This window comes from Callospermophilus lateralis, chromosome 15 (assembly GCF_048772815.1).
Source record: "Callospermophilus lateralis isolate mCalLat2 chromosome 15, mCalLat2.hap1, whole genome shotgun sequence".
NCBI lineage: Eukaryota > Metazoa > Chordata > Mammalia > Rodentia > Sciuridae > Callospermophilus > Callospermophilus lateralis.
The window spans coordinates 61,110,441-61,130,811 of NC_135319.1; positions in this window are offsets into that span (position 1 = coordinate 61,110,441).

Sequence of the window (20,371 nt, forward strand, 5' to 3'; positions counted from 1 at the left end):
AGCTAAAATTGTGCAAATGAATTTTAATAAACCATCAATATATTTTATTTTGATTCTTATTTTTGTCACTCTTAAAACTGGGCAATATAATTATCAGCTGTTTGTTTCTCTGAATAGATTTTTATACATGCTTTATGCAAACCAAAAATTTTTTTATTCAGGTTTTCAGTATGCTTAACACTGGGCTACTGTTAGCAATATAAAGGACAAAAGAATAAAATTATTTAATAAGTTTTGCTGTCTAGTGTATATGTACATACATTGATATGCTAAGATTTCTACCTCAGGAGGAGTTTTGGGAGTTTCAGATTAACAAATGCTGTATGATGATAAGGGAGTTAAGAAAACTCCAGAACCAGCAACTCTGTGAAAGAGGTTAAAGATGCCTGTGCTTTCAGGCATTTTTGCTGAACAGGTAACAACTCATGATCAATAAATATGATTTTATCTGTTACAAAGGTGGAATAATAAGTGTGCTAAGTTTTTTAGTTTGGGAAAGACCACGTTGTCTAGCTCTGTTTATGGAGATAAAATTTTGCCCTTATTTTAATAATCCCAGGTTTACAATATCTTCAACCATAGATGAACAAAAGATAGAAATACTCTTCAGCCAGAGAGTTCTTATTCTAACCCACAATGTTGTAGCAAAGACCTTAGTATTTAATTATTAATATACGCTGTAAGGAAGTTGTTTCCCTTAGAGTCTTTAAGCAAGCCACGTGTCCCCTCTAGCTTGTAGGTGTGAAAAATGCCCTGTATTTCAATGGGGGATGGAGTCTTCGAGTCCAGGCCTGTGATCAGGCCTGCAGGGATCAAGGGGTGTGTCTCATGGGCACCTGGCCAGGACTTAAACATCTGGAAGCTCCAGCCTGACAGCCCCCAAATCTGACTCCAGGGTGATCTCCTGGAGCTTGTTTTCAATATCCTCACCCTCAGTTTACCAGAGGCTAGAGGCAGGCACTGCCCTGCCCACCTCAACCACCAACATCTGGGCACCAGTATAAAAAATGTACTTTGGAAAAATCTCAAAATGGGGTATTTCTCCTGTGACGAACTCCCAATGTACAAGTTTTTATACATTTCTGATTAAAGTAGACAGTTTAGAGTAGGAAGAATACTTCTTTCCTGGATCATGTTATTGAAGCAAGGATCAATAAAGGGTATTTCTGAGACCTGAAAATCCTCAAGGTCTTCACAATCAAAGATGGGGTTCTCCTTCCCTCAGTGCCCATCTTTTCTCATGGAAGATCACCACCTACCATTAAGGCATGTTTGGATCTGGAGGACTATAAACTGTGTCCCAGAAACTGCTAAATGTTTAATTTACCTATACCAGCTCTTTATTACAACTCTGTGAAGTCAGTGCTGGTAGCAGCTCATTTTCAGATGATAAAAAGGCATAGAGATAAAACAGTTTGCCCAAGGTCACCATAATAAATGGTAAAGAAAGGATAGAACATGAGCTCAGTGCGTCCCCAATGAGGAGAGTTCACCCTCTTTTCTGTTTTATCCCCACCACACCCCCATACTAGGGCTGCTACACCAGGATTACTTCTCTCTTCTCTGCTGTGTTGTTTTTTAAAGAATACTTTACACTTAGTAAAATATACAAATTGATGAGTTTTAGCCAATATAAAAACCTTTGTAAGCATCAGTCAAATGAAGTTATGTACTATTTCTACCACCATCCCTGAAAGTCTTTAGTCCCTTTTCCAGTCCAGCGTCTCCTCCCAGAGGCAGTCTGATTTCTATTACCACAGACTCATTTTGCATGGTCTTGAAATTCCTATAAATGGGATTACAGATTTGGTGTCTGACTTTTTGACACATCAGTGCTTTGAGACTCTTCCATGTTGCATGTGTAAGAAATTCATTCTGTTTTAAAAGCTGAATGATAGCTATGCCACTGTATGAATACAACATAACTTGGTTTCCCATTCTTTTGAAGGGGATTTGTATTATTTCTTGCATAAGGTTTTTGTTGTTGTTTGCAGTGTGGAGGGTAGAACCCAAGACCTCGCTCTGGCTAGATGTGCAGTCTGCTACTGAGCTACCTACCCAGCCCCTTAATCAAGTATTTTTGTGGGTCAATATTTTTATGTTTATTAGAGAAATACTTAGAAGGAGAATGCTGAGTCATAAGATAGGTGTTACCTATCTTCAGAGTACACTTTCCAGAGACTAAAGAAACTCATTTCTCCAGGTGCCTCCACGGGAAGAAACCATGTGATGGCCTCTAACCTCAACAACTGCCATAAACACAGCACTGAGTTCCACACTGTTGATTTCTTAATCTTTCCATGTAGGTGAAAAACCTCTGGCCTGGAGATAACTCGCTAGCACTCAGGGGCAGGTCATGCTCAGTTCTCTGCTGTTCTTGGCTTATCCCAGAGTAAATTCTAGAGTGAGGGGGGCCACCTCAAAAGCACCCTCTGGTGTAGGCCTGGCAAGTAATCTAAGCAGGTCAGGCAGGCTGGTGCTGACTGTGGAGGCTGGAAAGGCCAGCTTTGCTCAGCAATATGGAATTTTGAATGTGAAATCTCCACAATTTTTTAATGTCAGAAACAAAATTTTAGCAGTGTGCGTTACAACATTTCCAGTTTGTGGCCTGCCTTTGGAGCATCTGAATGGAGCAAAAGGGTGACTTACTCAGCCTGAGATGAGGAGGAAACCCAGGAAAGTCTTTAGTCCCTTTTCCAGTAATAAAGAGCTGGTATAGGCCCCCAGTCCCTGCCTGCCATCTTCAGCTGAGGTTTCCCCACATCCAGTTCAGCTGAACAGGCGTTGTCTGGGTGACACAGTGAATTTGACCCTCCCTGACCTTTCCCTTCCACCTGCCATCTGGCTGCTTTTAATGGCTATACTTCTCAGACAAAGAGCTGGCTGCTCACATTTCCTGGTTGTCTTCTGCTCCTCCAGGCCAGCAACACGGAGTGTCAGGGGTGGGGGGCCACTAACCACAAGACCTTCTAGTCCATGTCTTTGGTCCAGGAAATCCCCTCACTCTTGGAACAACTTCTTTGAAATGTGGATTCTTTGGCCTCCTCCACATCTCCTACATCAGAGTATAAGGGAATATGTGTATTTTTAACAATCTCTCTAGAGCATTCTGGTGTATTACTGAAATTTGAGAACTGCTGATGTAATCCAATCCTGACTTACTGATACAAAGGGCTCCCAGAGAGGGGAGTGACCTACCCCAGTTACATAATGGATTTGCAGGCGAGAGAGGAAGGCCCAAGCTCTCCAAGACAGTGGTGGTTAGAGCCCCTTCCATCATGGCTTGTGTGCCATTATTCTAGCAAAATTGCTTTTTCCAAGATCCCCAATGCTTTCTTTTTCTAAAGCAAGTCTAGTTAGTGGCTTATTGGTCTAGTTCTCTTTTTTTCTTTATCTTCTATCCTGTGCTCTCTATTTTTGAGTCTAATGATATTTTGAATTTGAATGTTTGTGTAGGAAACATTAGGGTGGTATCTAGGGGGGGTCTACTACCTGCCAGTCTAGTAGTAACACCCAAACAAGGTGAGACATCAGAACCAAGCAAAGATTTGCATGGAGTGCAGAGAGGATTGAGCCCTGGGGAGTGTTCCATGGCCCAGAAGAAGGTAGGGTCTCTTAGAGTTGAATTCACATAGTGTCACCCACACCAACCAATCAGAGAAGGAATAGCATGGACCAAAAAGAACGAGTCAGTATCTGGTAATGGTCTGCTAGGCTCACTCTATTGATTTAACCCCAAGATCCAGCACAGCTCCCGCTAAAACATTTTAATAGGTGGTACAGGTAAATTCCCTGCTACAGCTTGGATCTGGAATACCCTTAATTGCTCATGTATTAAAAGCTTATTTCCCAGAGTAGCAATATTTAGAGGTATGGAAATTTTTAAAAGGTAAGGTCTAGTGGAGGTCTTTGGGTCACTGAAGGCATTCCCTTGAAGGGGCTTGCAGAACCCTGGTGTTTCTCTCTCCCTCCCCCTCACCCCCCTCACTTTCTTGTTTTATCACTCTTTCTTTTCTTTTTTTTTTTCTTCCTTTTTTTCACTTCTCAATCTCAAGGTGAATGGCTTTGTTCCATTGCATCCTCCCCATCATGAGGCCCAAAGCAGGAACCCACGGATTCATGAGCTGAAACCTCTGAAACTGAGCCAAAATAAATCTTTTTATAAGTTGATTACCTTAAGTGTTTGTTCTAGTGACTAAAATTGACTAACACACTTCCTGAAGAAATCTCACCCATTTTAGAGAATATGCCACACACTGATCTCATCACTTGATTCAGCAAATATTTAACACATCCACAGCAGGCAAGGTGCCGTGTAGGCTCTGATGACAAAGAATAGGGCAGAACCTGTCTTCAGCAGAGCCAAGGCCAGATCAGTGATAGCACAGTGAGATAAAGGCCCCATCAGAAGTCACCCCAAGGCTGAGAGAGGACATACTTTCCAAACAAGACAATGCAAGTATGAATAGTGTTTGTTCCTAACTTATGCTGCAAGTAAATAATTAAGTGAAGCTTAAAAGAAAACACAGCCTGTGTTATACAGGTCACTTTCTGATGACAAAGTCTGAAGTCTTAAGGGACGGGAAATAGCATTGGTCCAGATTCCAAAAGGTTAAAGGCATTATCCCATATCCTAGTAACTCGACGTTGAGAACCAGATAGCCTCAAAGATGCTAAAAGGAAAGGTTTTTGGGGAGTGGGGGAGACCGGGGATTGAACTCAGGGGCACTCAACCACTGAACCACATCCTCAGCCCTATTTTGTATTTATTTAAAGATAGGGTCACACTAAGGTGCTTAGCACCTCACTTTTGCTTAGGCTGGCTTTGAACTCGTGATCCTCCTGCCTCAGCCTCCCTTCTGGGATTATAGGCATGCGCCACCGTGCCCAGCTAAAATCAAATTTTGAATGCCAAAGTTTTAGGAAATGGTAAATAAAGGTTAGAGGAAATGATAAATAAAGGTTTTCATGAAGAAGAAAAATCGGGAAAAAAAGCCAAATGCTGTTTGAATTCCAAATTATGCAGAACAGCACATGCCACTTTGCATGGGTGATGTAGTATCCACCCCACTTGATCTCTATAAAGTGGGGGTCAGTAGGGAAAGTGGATAATGGAGGATTAAGAAAAAAACCTTGCAGAGTATATTATCCCCAATTTATAGAATTCAATTCTGTTAAATCAGTTTTACCCTGTGTGGTGTATATGCTGTAGTAATAATTTCTTCCCTTGAGCAAACTTTATGATAATGATTCTATATATTGCAGATCAGAAGGGAGGCACTCAATTTTTAAATGGTTTTTGTTTTATAACTTTGGCAACATCAGGGAAGCCCAGCACTGTAGAGAGAAAGCCACCTACCTAAGTGACTTTAAACAAGTCACTTGACCCCTCTGAACTTCAGTTTCCTGAACCCCCAAATTGGAATAGTAGTGCCTACCCTGGCTGTCATCTTAGAATGTTATGAATATCCAATGCAGTTTAATTTCAGGGGTATTGTTTTTAGCGTATCGTTTTTAGTGTCTTCATATGATTTGTGCCATTTTATTCTCATGATATGCTATATTGGAGTTTCTATAATTGTTCCATTATGCAGATGAGAAAGCTGTGTTTGAGGAGCTTAAGTCACTCGTTCAAAGTGCCATAAGCAGAAATAGTGGCAGAGTCAGTATGTGAACCTGTGTGTATCTGTGTCTAGGGACTGAGCTATTAACCCTGCATTATATGACCACTCTTCCATCACCACAAACCCAGAAACAATGCCATAAACAATCCAGATGGGAAATACTGTCCAGGATTATTTTTATTTTTTTCAGCAATAACTAACGTGGATGAGGGTGGAGAAAACATGAGAGAAGAGAGTGAGATTCTCTGTCCCCAGGAACCTCTATTTTACTGGCCCATGGAAACCACATTCTTTATCCTCATTTGCTACTAGTATCAGTACAGAAGTATTCAAATGCAAATAACAGAAAAGACTCACACCATCAGAACATTTTTTAAAGAAAGAGGGAATCAGACAATCCTACCTTAGATCAGCAGTGTCACAGTGTGAGGGCTCTGGGTGCTCATCTCTGATTCTGTTGGTCCTTTCTTCATCTTGCATCAGGGCTGCTACAGTCCCAAATACTAATAAATCTAATAAATTTGTCCTTAGAATCCAGAAGAAGACAGTTAACCAGGGTAATGGATGAGTACTGTTAAGGCTTTTTATCTTTTTAGTAGAAAGTTTACTTACTAGAAATGGTAATATTTGTGTAGGAACTCCACACACATGTCCCTTGTATCTCATTGACTAGAACTACACACATGATGTATTCAGGTGAGCCAGGCTTAACACATTATAGGTTTATTTCTTGCTTGCCTCACAGCCTCTTGTGGGCTGGTGGCCCTCTATCAACTTGTAGTTATGCCATCTGGAACATGTGGCTTCCTAGGGGAAGAGAGAGATGAAAGCAGTTCACTCCAGACTAGAAGTGACACATCTCTGCTCTCATTCCTATTGGTCAGAACTTAGTCCCATGGCCCCACCTTCTACAAAGGTGGCTGAGAAGAGCAACTTGCCCAGGAAAGGAAACAGTCTGATGAACACCTGATACCATGTGCCACCTATGGCCACCTTTAGGAGTCATGAAAGAAGATGCTTGAGAATGGCTACTGGATGGGAATCTCTCCCCCTCCCCCAACTTATTTCTACCTGCTCCTCCATCAAACTAGGAAGCCTGGTTATACAACCAGGAAAAAAAAATGTGGCAGGGAAGGGGCTCCTCTGGGGTTCATGGCCTCTTATGCACTCTGTTGCCCTTTTCTCAATATTCTAGCCTTCTGCCATTTGCCTGTCACTCTCTCCCCTCTCCTCCCTACACACAGTGAGTTTCTTACAGAGAAGGTGTGTTCCGGTCTCTCATCCCTAGGCTTTGTCTGGAACGTGATAGGTCCTCAACAGATGACTTTAGACCAAATGAGTGAGAGTCATTAAGAAATAATTATCTTTGACCATTTGTATCTAAGAAATGCCTGGCATTTTTTAGAATTTCCAGTAGAACACTGAGGAACGAGAATTATGATTCAACCTTTAAACACGGCTGTAAACAAGACTGTAAAGCCGACCTCAGGAATGTGGTCGTAAATAAGGTCGATATTTGATTAGTGACATCAATCTAGGTAAAACATTACTTTAAGGAAGCTGACTTCTGGAAGTCCACTTAAAATATCTTAAAATGCCTAGCTTCACAATTTATAAAAACTACGTCTCTATAATTGAAGGTGTTAAGACTCTCTTTTGTGTCCATAGAAGCCATCAATGTAATGGTGACTGATACAGGATTAAAAAAAAGTGCACAGTAGTTAGAAATGTAATTAAGGAAGACAGATAAGTGAAGTGCATGCAGGTAGCACTTGTTGAGTTGGGATTTTCACTACCAGTATGGCTGAAATGTATGCTATGTAGGAAGATTTAAATGTCTAATAGGGTTTTTATTAAACAATGAGAGACTGTTCTGTCATTGAATTGATGTTATAGAAAAATATTTAGTGCTATATAAAATGTTGCATTATAATTAACGCAACATTACTTATAGAGAAAAAGCATGTTTTGAGAGAATATTATATTACCCTGTTTTTATTAAAGATGTACACATGACCATTCATTACCAATGAAGAGGGGAAAAAAATTACAGTTCTGAAATTCTGATTTTATTTCAAAATGGTGGACTATGAGTGACTTTTCTTTTATTTCACTTTTTAAAAATATTTTTTAAATTGCTTGTAGTATATATTGCTTTTTGAGGGGGCAGGGGGTAACCTCAGGGGCACTCGGCCACAGAGCCACATTCCCAGTTCTATTTTGTGTTTGATTTGGAGACAGGGTCTCACTGAGTTGTTTAGCACCTCGCTTTTGCTGAGGCTGGCTTTTGAACTCATGATCCTCCTGTCTCAGCCTCCCAAGCTGCTGGGATTACAGGTATGGGCCACCACACCCAGCAATGTATTGCTTTTGTGATGAATTGAAAAGGAAAATATGAAAGAGAATTAAGGAAAATGTAGAGAATTTTAAGATGATTTCAAAAAGCAAAAGAGGAAGTATGAGGGAGAAATAATATAAAAAACTTATATTTGAATCTTCAAAGTGCTTTTTAATTCAAGGTCTAAATTAATTTCTACAACAACCTGGTAAAGGAGATTGGACAGGTATTTTTTCTATTTTGCAAATAGAAAAAAGTGGGGTCTTTAAGGTCAACCCAGCTATTTAAGGCAAGAACCAGATCTCCTGAGTCATTCATGGACCTCAGATGGAATCACAACAGACCCTGAAGTCACATCTGGCTTCAGTTTGGAAAGCCCACTGCCTGTGCTACTTCATCTCCTGGTGTGGCTCTCTGTTGCTTTAGCCCACCCAGAATCCCTTGCCCTGTCTTTTGGTCTCAGAACTCAGATTTTTCTCTATGGAACCCATCCTCCCTCAACCTCAGTCCAGATTCCAGACAAGTGTATGACCCCAGCCCTGCCAGCAAGGGCCATGCTTGGAAATTTTGCCAACAGTGTCAGCAAAGAGTTTGCTGAGTTGGGGAAGTAGGCAAGAGTCACTGTGACTTCTTCACTTCCACCAGGGGAAGGGTGTGCTGCCCAACACAAAGCCAATTCAGAGAAAAGGGTCAGAAGATGAAGATAGTGTCCAGCCAATTTTTTTGGATATCTGGGTCCAGGTGTGCTGAAAGTAGGTCGGCCTCCTGGACTCGTTGCTTACTGTACATCTTTTTTCCCTTGGTTTTCCTCCCCTTTCTCCTCTTTTTCTTTTTTATTTTATTTAAGTCAAATTCCTGTTAGTTATAAACAAGACTCCTGACAATTATGCTTTCCAACCTCAGTTTTCTCACCTGTAAAATGAGAATAATAATAATGATGCTCACCACCTACACAGGAATGTGGTAGGACTTAATGGGTCAGTATGAGCACTTGTCACTTAGCAAGTGGTCAGTAAATGCTACCCATTATTTCTGAGAAACAATTTCATCTTCTCTCAAAGAAAAGAAGTGAAAAATATCCCCCATGCATAAAAATATAGAAAATAGGAGATTAGATTCCTATAGCACAAGCTATAAGAAAAGAGAAAGCACTGTTGGTGAGTTCATCAGGGAATCAAGATTCCAGAATTTATGGCAGAGGAGTCACCAACTCCACACCTTTTTCCCTCCCTCTCTATCACACATGCATGCAGGCATGGTGTACGTACACACACACACACACACTAAATGGCAGGTGATGCTGGTGATACTTGACCCAAAGGAAAACGGAACCGCTTTGTTAGCAATTATTAGGAACTGCAGAAATTGAGAGAGGAGGAGAAAGGGAAAATAAAGTGGTTGGCAGGACAGAAATGCTGATTTTGCAATGCAGTTTGGGGAGAGGGAAAGTAAACTAGGAGAAAGTTAGCCGGAACTCAGAGCCTTGGTCCTGTGTGGGCTGGAAAAAGAGGACATGGTGTCTGCACTCAGGACACATTCAGTCAAGGCTGTTGTTGGGCCAGGAAATCGGGAGTCTGATACTGCCAGGTTGGAAGGGCCTGAGGCTGAGCAAGACTCCCCAAAACACAGAGAAACAGACACACATATGCCCTGGATTAAACAGAAAAGGGCAGTATATAATTCACAGGCTGTCCACAGGAGGCCCCAAGAATGGTCTCCGAGGTGTCCCAGCCTGACAGTGTCCACACACTAGGGAGGCTCCAGTGCACCCCCATTCTTTCTCCCCCACAGCACTGAAACCATGCACAGCTTGCACCATTGGTACTGGCCCTGGGTGCCAGACACTCCGTGATTGTGCCTTAAACCCTTGCCTACAAATGGGTTCTACACCCCCCAACTTCCTCAGATCCTCTCCTGTGAAGCCAAGACTGTACGGTATGTCTGATGGGCCGAGTTTAGGGTGCAAGCCTTGCTGCAAGGGGGCTGGGAAGTCACTGTCAGCTTTGTACCTTGGGAAGGCAGGACCCAGGCTGCAGTTCAAATGGGCAATCATCAAGTGGAATATACACCTCCACAATCACCCTTCTACATTAGTGTGTTCGTATATGTGTGTGTGCGCGTGTGAAGTGAACACGTGGCCCATTGACCCATGTCTCACCATCCCCCTTCCAGGATGGTGAATCCTTAAATATTCGAAGAACCCTCTATCAGGCTGTCATGGACAGCAGGAAGCCCAGTCCCCACCTTTGGGTGTCACTTGTCCTAAGTTCAGACCGCTGCTCCAAGCACCATCTGGCCCCTCTTCTTGTGGCCCTGCTCATTCAGGTTGGCATTGTGCCCCAGACATGGACTGGGTCCCTTTCTCCATCTGGGAAAGGAAGAGCTGACACATGCTTCAGAGATCTAGCAGGCCCCTGGGGAAGAGGACCCCTGGTGGGACAGTAGGACTAATCAGAGGATTGGTCACTTCCTCTCCCTTAGGATTCAACCTTCTGTTTCACCTGAGGCCGTATTACAGGTCTATAGAATTCCTGGTTTCTGAGGACCCATTGAAGGACTAGGGGTATAGTTTGGCAGCAGAGTGCTTGTCTAGCATGTGTGAGGTCCTGGGATTAATCCCCAGCACCATGATACTAATAATCAGCAGCCCACACAGATCACAGGGACAAATAATGTTTTAAGGCATGGGGTTTTTCTGGGCCTGGTGGTACATGCCTGTAATCTCAGTAATTTGGGAAGCTGAGGCAGAAGGATTAGAAATTCAAGGACAGTCTGGGCAACTTAGCAAGACTCAAAATATAAAAATAAGATTAAATGTGACTGGGGATGTAGGTCAGTGGTTGAGTGCTCCTGGGTGCCATCACCAGTAACTCAAGGGACAGGAAAAAAAAAAAAACTAATAAATAGAAATCATTGCGTTTTAGTCTAACCCCAGATAAAATCCCATTTGGGGTGAGAGTTGAGAAACTGCTCCCAATGGGCTCCTAGCTCAGAAAAACTCAGGGAGGCCCTAATATCCAGAATATACAAAGAACTCAAAAAATTAGACAATAAGATAACAAATAACCCAATCAACAAATGGGCCAAGGACCTGAACAGACACTTCTCAGAGGAGGACATACAATCAATCAACAAGTACATGAAAAAATGCTCACCATCTCTAGCAGTCAGAGAAATGCAAATCAAAACCACCCTAAGATACCATCTCACTCCAGTAAGATTGGCAGCCATTCTGAAGTCAAACAACAACAAGTGCTGGCGAGGATGTGGGGAAAAGGGTACTCTTGTACATTGCTGGTGGGACTGCAAACTGGTGCGGCCAATTTGGAAAGCAGTATGGAGATTCCTGGGAAAGCTGGGAATGGAACCACCATTTGACCCAGCTATTGCCCTTCTTGGACTATTCCCTGAAGACCTTAAAAGAGCGTACTACAGGGATACTGCCACATCGATGTTCATAGCTGCACAATTCACAATTGCTAGACTGTGGAACCAACCCAGATGCCCTTCAATAGATGAATGGATAAAAAAAAAAATGTGGCATTTATACACCATGGAGTATTACGCAGCACTAAAAAATGACAAAATCATGGAATTTGCAGGGAAATGGATGGCACTAGAGCAGATTTTGCTTAGTGAAGCTAGCCAATCCCTAAAAAATAAATACCAAATGTCTTCTTTGATATAATGAGAGCAACTAAGAACAGAGCAGGGAGGAAGAGCAGGAAGAAAAGATTAACATTAAACAGAGACATGAGGTGGGAGGGAAAGGGAGAGAAAAGGGAAATTGCATGGAAATGGAGGGAGACCCTCAATGTTATACAAAATTACATATAAGAGATTGTGAGGGGAAGGGGAAAATAAACAAGGAGGGAAATGAATTACAGTAGATGGGGTAGAGAGAGAAGATGGGAGGGGAGGGGAGGGGAGGGAGGATAGTAGAGGATAGGAAAGGTAGCAGAATACAACAGTTACTAATATGGCATTATGTATAAAGGTGAATGTGTAACCAATGTGATTCTGTAATCTGTATTTGGGGTAAAAATGGGAGTTCATAACCCACTTGACTCTAATGTATGAAAATATGATATGTCAAGAGCTTTGTAATGTTTTGAGTAACCAATAAAAAAAAAAAAAAGATTTTTAACCTTTAGATAGAAAAAGAAAAACTCAGGGAGCAAATTTAAGATAATGCCCCAGAGTTGTCCCTGTTCCACAATCCTAGGTAGCCATGCCTGTCAGTAGCCCCACAGACCTGGACCAGAGGAGGCAAAACTGGTGGTGGGTGATGCTCTTCTTCCTCAGCTTTCCTGGATGTACACGTGCATGCTAGCTATTTCCATGGCCATTAAGCACTGTACCTGCCTCCACCCTCGGAGGCTAACATTTCCTAATTCATTTCTGCATGTTACTCAGTGCTTGTCTGTTAAATGACCAGGTCCTCTGTGTGCTGCTCTGAGTCCCCCAGGAGTAAGCTGTGATCTCTTCCTGCCTGCCAGAACATTTCATCCGAAACCACTTTGGAATATTTGCTTTGTAATCTCATATTTATCTATATTTGTAAGAGTGCCATTTGCCATGGTGCCCTCAACACTAGCAGAGTGCCTGTTAGTGTTTTTGAGTGAAAAGGAAGGAAGGATGGATGAGTGGAGAAAGGGGGGAATGTGTGGGTGGAAGAACACCTGAACCTCCAGGGACAATGATTACAGTAGCCAAATGCCACCAGGGGGCAGGGTAGAGAAGCTTTTTCAAGGCCTTCCTACACTTCCTCAGACCCTGGTTGGCGGACTTTCAGAGCTTATTTTGTTTGAAATTTTCATTTGTGAGGAAAATGGATTCTGTATATCCCCGGCTTCCTCATATCCCCTCCAAAGGCGCACAGCTCCTGAGCTGATCCTTGATGCTCTACTACAGTTACCCCACTGCCCTGGAGTCTGAGGGTCCCAATGCAGCCAAGTCTCTGGTGGCTTTTTGTACCCCCAGATCCCTTCCTGGGAGGCTGCTCATTGGCCACTGGCTGGTGCACATAGATAGCATAGAAGAGATGGACCACTGAGTGCTCCCTTCTGGGCAGAAGCAAGGCCTGATCACTGGATGTCTTCCCAGAGCCTCACAGGGTCCCAGCAGCCTTAGTGGTTAGGACCTTCCCATGACATGTCTCCTCTCCTTTGGGACCCCTATCATTTGAGCTCGTACTTCCTAGGAAAGACTCAGAACATGTCCCCCAACAAATTATCCCAAAATTTATATCCCCTGCGTACTATTCATCTGGTCCTACTTGTTAATTTCCACTGTCTTTGGGGGGAGAATGGGGGAGGGAATGCTGGTATAGTGGTGGCTCTCCCCCTCCCCTTCTTGTCCCTGTCTGTCCTCATAGCAGCATCCTGAGGGCCATGCCGTTCATGGCAGACAGACATCTGGCGCGTACACATAACTGCAAATTTTCCTTTTTGTTCATTCATCTGCTTAACTCTATTCAAATATTAAAAATGTTTCTAAGCACCTGCTGTGTGTCAAATGCTAAGCAATTATCACAATCTTACATTTATGAAGCTCTTCCTACACTAAAGGCCTGACATTTGTTACATTATCTTTACACAGGTTTGGAGGTAGGTACACTGATTCCCATTTTATGGATAAAGAAACAGAAAAGTGGGGATATGGTGTCTTTGCACAGAGCAGCAGTACTAGTAAGCCACAGAACAAGGAATTCCACCAAAGAGCTGCCACTCACATGACAAGGCCCTTCCACAAATGTCCTCTGTTAGGCTTGTGGCTCAGGACTCTTCTCCTTCGTCTGCACCTTCATAGGTAACAACAGAGTGATACAGCACATAACCCCAAGAGTCCAAGGGATGAGCAGGAAGGCAGAGAACCACGCCCCCAGGACTGGGTTGCTGGTCCCTTAAATGCATTATAGCTGAGACTCCTGGAGTGGAATTCCAGAATGTTCCATCTAGCTCAATTCTGCAGCTGCAGCATCACCATAAAGTTGCAGTTCAGGAATGAGCCCCTCCAAAGTCACTGAATTGAGAGGCAAGAGCCTGAGTCAGCTTGCCTTGGGCCTGACAAGCCATGTGAGCTGGACCATCTATCCCAGCCATGCTCAACTCTAACACTGCTTCACCTATAAAATGGCAGACTCTGAATTCAGAAGGAGGTAACAGCATGAATGTGAAAGGGTTTTAAAGTTCTGATTAGCACCATGTGCCAGGCTGTTGTGCCTTGACTGAGTTCTCCTGGAGGCCACAAGCACAGATTAGAGTCAGTTTTTCTATTATAAATCTCAGTGACTGTCAAGGTGTCAACCTCCCTTCCTCCCTCCCTCCTCATTCCTTCCCTTCCTCCTTCCCTCCATCTCTTTCCCTTTCTTTTTCCTTCTTTTCTCTTTCTCTCCTTCCTTCCTTTTCCCCCTTAATAATTTCCATGAACACTTGTCCCAAAAGTAAAAGTTTAACAAAAAGTCAGGACATAATCTTGCAATTAAAAGTGGATGTGGGGCTGGGTATAGTGGCGTATGCCTGTAATCCCTGCAGCTCAGAAGGCTAAGGCAGGAGGATTGTGAGTTCAAAGCCAGCCTCAGCAACTTAGTGAGGCACTTAGCAACTCAGCAAAACCCTGTCTCTAAATAAAATAAAAACAGGGCTGGGGATGTGGATCAGTGGTTGAGGACCCCTGGGTTCAATCCCCAGTACCAAAAAAAAAAAAAAAGTGGATATGGGGTAGGCATTCAGTTGCACCAAGATGAAGCTGAATATCTCCTTCTCAGCCACTGGCTGCCAGAAACTTATCAAAGTGGATGATAAATGCAACTTCATACTTTTTATGAGAAGTGTATGGCCACAGAAGTTACTGCTGATGCTCAGGGTGAATAATGGAAGGGTTATGTGGTCCAAAGCCAGCAGAAGCAACAAACAAGGTTTCTCCATGAAGCAGGGTGTCTTGACCCATGGCCGTGTTCACCTGCTACTGAGTAAGGGGCATGCCTGTTATAGACCAAGGCGAACTGGAGAGAGAAAGCAGAAATCTGTTCAAAGTTGCATTGTGGATGCCAATCTGAGTATTCTCAACTTGGTTATTGTGAGGAAAAAAAAAAAAAAAAGGAGAGAAAGCTATTCCTGTATTTACGGATACTACTGGGCCTTATTGGCTGGGACCCTCAAACTTTTCAATCTCTCTGAGGGAGATGATTCCACCAATGTGTGTTCAGAAAACCCTTAAACAAGGAAGGTAAAAAAATCCAGGACCAAAGCACCAAAGAAGATTCAGCATCTTGTTACTCCATGTGCCCTACAACACAAGCTCAGGCATATTTCTCTGAAGAAACAGCAGCAGAATATGCCAAACTTTTGGCCAAGAGAATGAAAGAAGTCAAAGAAAAAATGCCAGGAACAGATGGCCTAGAGACACAGGCTGTCCCCTCTGAAAATGTCTACTTCTGAGTCCAGTCAAAAATAAAAATTTTTAAGAGCAACAAATAAGATCACACCTTGAAAAAAAACAAAAGTGGATATGATGATTAGCCTTGGGAAAAACTACATGGTCTCTACCTTTCTCATTTTACTTTAGACCAGAGGAAAGTGAAGCAATCCTAGGCTGACATCTGGGAACCATTGCTGGAGGTTTTGTATGTTTGCACCTTTTTCCTCCCACTTTGCTGCCAAGCCCTGGGCAGTAAGAGATAGGCTAAATGTGTCATGGGACAGTTATGTGCATCTAGGAAACTGAAAGATGAAATAGAAAGATAAAATATGTTGGGGAAAAATATTTTTAAATTCTTATGTCTTAGTCCATTTTTTGTTGCTATAACAAAATACCTGAGATCAGGTGATTAAAAGAATAGAGGTTAATTTAGCTCACAGTTCTGGGCACTAACATCTTTTAAGGGCCTTCTTTTTTTTTTTTTTAACATCATAACATGGTGGAGAGTATCACATGGCGAGATAAAACAAGTGTCTACTGTGGGGGTCTCTTCCTCTTTTTATGAATTCATAGCAGCCATTGTGGAAGCCCAACTTTAGGCCTCCCCAAAGGCCACACCTCCTACTACCATCAACATATAAATTTGGAGAAACGGACCAAAAATTCATATAAAACACAAACTTTCAAAGGTTACACTCAACCACAACAGCCTATTACAAAATAATGTATGCACCATGACCCCCATTTTGTAAAATGCCCATAAGTCCCAGATACACAGAAAAAACACCGGAAGTTTAATACAACACAATCCCACAAGGTTATTTCTACATGGAAGAATGATGGGTAAATTTATTTTTTTTTTCCGAGTTACTTCTTACATTTTGTAATCAGAAACAGAATAGATAAAAAAAAGCCAAGGGGAAAAAAACCCCAAGAAATGGCGTAATACCGTGCAAGACCTTGGCCAGTGGTCTCCTTGGGACTTGCAGAATTTCAGTGACGCCACATCTTGGGCTGCAGAAGGCATTGCTAGGCTTGTGCTAGCGTCACTTACCTACTATCTTCACATTGCTAGGGCTGGGCCCAGTGCCTGGTGGCATGCAGTACGTGCTCAGATGGTGCATGTTGAGTGATCCGCTTTCCTGACTAGGCCAGCCACTCTGACTCCTGGCTAAGAGGAGCGTACGGAGAAACACTGCCACTTCAGTGGAAGACCATGCTGACACCACTTTCCTTTCTGAGTTAAAACCTACCACCACCACCACCACCCCTCATATTTCCAGGACAGTCAATTTTAATCAGTTTGCCTCAAAACGAGAGTACTTTATAAAGAAAAGAGCTTTTAAGCTCAGTTTTGGAGGCTGAAAGTCCAACATCAAGTGGTCCCATCTGTTCAACCTCTGGTGAGGGCCTCATGGAAGATGTGGGATCACAATGGCAGAAGAGTGTGGAAGAGATCATGTGGTGAGACGGGAGGCCAGAGGCATTCAGGGCCAGACTTGCTCTTTTTACAACAACTCACTCTCACAGGAACTAAACAGGGTTCCTTCTCAGGGCAGCACCCCCAGTTACCTGCTTATCTCCCAAGAGGTAGGTATAGTATAGGTTTACCACTTTAAAAGTTAAATGTTCATCTTCTCAACTTTGAGGTTCACTGGGTGATATTTTATAATATCGGGAGGCACTTCTGGTTTCACTCTGGGGGATTGTTACAGGTATCCAGTGGATGCTGCTGAATACCCTGCAGAGCACAGGACAGCACTCCCAGACAAAAACAGTTGTCCAGAGCTGGACATGGTGATGCTTGCATATAGTCCCAACTACTAGGGAGATGGAGGCAGGGAGGATCTTGAATCCAAGGCCAGTCTGGGTAACATAGTGAGAACCTGTTTCTTATTTAAAAAAAAAAAAAACAAAACTGTCTAACTCACAATGTTGAGAAACCCTATACTCTAGAGACAAGACTTTATCTCTTACTGCTTACTGTGTTGTGGTTTCACATCTAAAAGCAAAAGCTAGATTTGTTATCATTTTTCCCATAGAGGTTTCCACACCGTCTCTGTAAACCCCTTAACCTGCCAGGAAAGGCTCAGCTTTGTGACGTGGTTCCAGTTTTCACATCTGCAATCCTTCTTCATCCCCAGAGCTAACACTGTCACGAGGGTAGACCGACCTCACATGTTCCTCCGAGACTAGACAGCGGAGGGCTGAGCCTTCATTGTGAAAGTCGTATTTATCACTCATGGTCATTAATTCCTATTACTCCTTTGCCTCTTCCACTCTCAGATAAAACCATAGAAACAGAGACGAGGACCCACCAAGTGTAAATATGGACAGTCTGGTTTGTGAGCGAAAGGGAAGGCCAGCGTTTCAGTTCCTTTTTCATATTCAAAACTAAACAGGATCTATTACCCAGCAGAATGCCAAGGATACTCATCTCTCTGTAAAGATTTTAAGTCCCCTCCTGCTTCTGCTTCCCCATCTCCTCAAGACTCCTGGACCCCATGGCCCTGCGTTTTCATAGAGGAGTAGCCTCCTCAGCCAGGCCAGAGTGGCATGAAGTAGGTTCCTTCTTGAACTCTGGGAAAGGATCCTTGTGTCCCTTCCTCAAGGAGCCCAAGAGGTCCCCGGTAGACAAGGCTCTGAGCCCCAGACCAAGGAAACAGCATGTGCTCCCCAAGATGGTAAGGCTTGGGCAAGGCTGCTCGGTGTGCCTCGAGCTGGAGACTTGTCTCCTGTCCACATCATTCCTAACAGCCAAAGAACAGTAGTCTAGGTAGAAGCGGGAACATGAAAAGGCTAAAGCCATGCAGGACAAGTAAGTGGTCAGCTGCCTGTGTGTGTGATTTATTCACACCATGGCAGGGTTCATGCAGTGTCTGCCTTAAACCAGATCTGGAGGCGGAGTCATCGCTAGCACATGCAAAACTTTGTATAAGAGTTGTTTAAAAGTGCCCACTCCGAGCAGACCAGTTAGGAGGAGGCGCCCCTTCCTCCGGGTTGATGCAGCTGAGGCACTGGGTTTGGCACTGCCTGGCCAAGGGCCCCTGTGCATCTCCCACTGAGGCAACCTCACCGGCCTGGGAATTCTCTCAAGCTCGTTGTTTCTAGAATATTGCCCTGAAGAGATGAAGAAAGGAGAGCAAGGGCCAGCTCTTTAGCAACTGTGTGGACCAAAATTTCCTCACACCAAACAGCCAGACCTGACCACTGTGGAGGGAGACCTAGTGTGACTGTCACCCAGGCAGAAAAAAGGAGGGAAGCCAGTCCTAAAGGGGCCCCTGCTGCCCTGAGAAGGTCTTCAGAGTCAATAAATCAAGCAAGGATCAGTCCCCACTTCTAAAGTGACTCTAGGACAGAAGGAATAGTGAGGAGCAGGCGACCTCTCAGGATGGGTGGGGAAGATAAATCAGGAACAACAGTGACATTAGTAATAATACTAATGGCAGTCAATCATTTAGGTGGTAAATATTCCAGACACTATTTTAAGGACTCACTTGTATTAACTCGTTCAATGTTTACTAAAATCCCAAAAGGTACGATGGTGGTTACAAAATATGGCTGCAAAAATATTTTTGATACTCCCCTCTTCAAAACATGGCACCTAATTTGAGAAAGAAAATGGTTAAAACTTTCATTGCATGAAATATGTATAATATAATTGATTCTTAATTATCACACTAATTAACAGAATGGACTTTCAAATGAACTACATGAAATTAAAAAAAAAAAAAAAAATCTGTCCTGGGGTTGGCGGTGAGTCTTGCCTGTGGAGAGACTTACTGGGGTTCTGCTAGTGAATAGAATGTTAGGAGCAGAAGTGATGTCATGTGACTTCAAAGACTAGGTCATAAAAGGGATGCAGCTCCTGTCTGGCTCTTTCTTTGTTATTACTTGTTTGGAGGGGAGGCAACCACCATGTCATGAGGATACTGACTAGTGTCATGATAGAGAAGGCTTTTTATCAGACACCTCACCCTGGCTATCTATTTTAGGGAAACTTCTCTCTGTTTCTATGTCAATCAATCTGTGATAATACAATCAATCAATAGCTGTCTATTGCTCTCTATCTCTGTCTCTCTCACTGCCCAGCTCATCTTTCCCTCACACAAAAACTAATATCCCTTGACCTCAGCCAGACAGTTGCCAAAGCCCTGAGTTTCCTTTATTTTAATCTGCTTTTCAACGGGGACCTAGTCAAGGTTCAAGCTGAGCACATTCCACTGACATACAATCTGCTCCTAAGGTTAGAAGTCACATTGTCAACTCAGACCTACATGACAGTGATACGCAAACACACAAATAACACCTCTCCCCCAGTCAGCACTTTAGACTAACACATTCAGCCCCACACAGAGACAACTGCAAGACACGGCGACTGGGAGAGGGCAAGGCATATGGCAAAGGGGAGAGGGGGTGAGGTCATAGGTGCTCAGAGTGTTCTAGGAGGGGAAGTATTCACTGGGTCTTGGGCCACAGCACACTTTACATTCTCTAAGCGGCTCATCTACTAGACAGCAGTGATATGGTGGGGGTGGGGGCAGGAGCAGGTGACCTGGCAGGTGACCAGGGGCCACTTTAGACAAGTCACTCTTGCTGGGCCTCAGTTCCCTCATCTGTAACAGAACTGGATTGCCCACTACTCCACATACTAGGTGTCTGAGGCACTTTCACAGCTTACTTGTGCACCTGACAGTCTTGGAATATATCTTCCATGTCAAGTTTATTCAAAGATTTGAAGGGCCACCCTTTCTACAAGAAAATGTTTTATATCATTATTCAGAATGCAAATTTTACATGCATTTTAATTTTAGTAACTAATACTACTAACATTTAATCAGTGATTACTGTGCATGAGTTTTGTGCTAAACTCTTTATGACAGCCTTACAATAACTTAATGGTAGTATTATCATTTCTATTTTACACATGCAAAAACGGGAGTCAGAGAGATTAATCCTTCTGAAGTCACACATTATTAAGTGATGA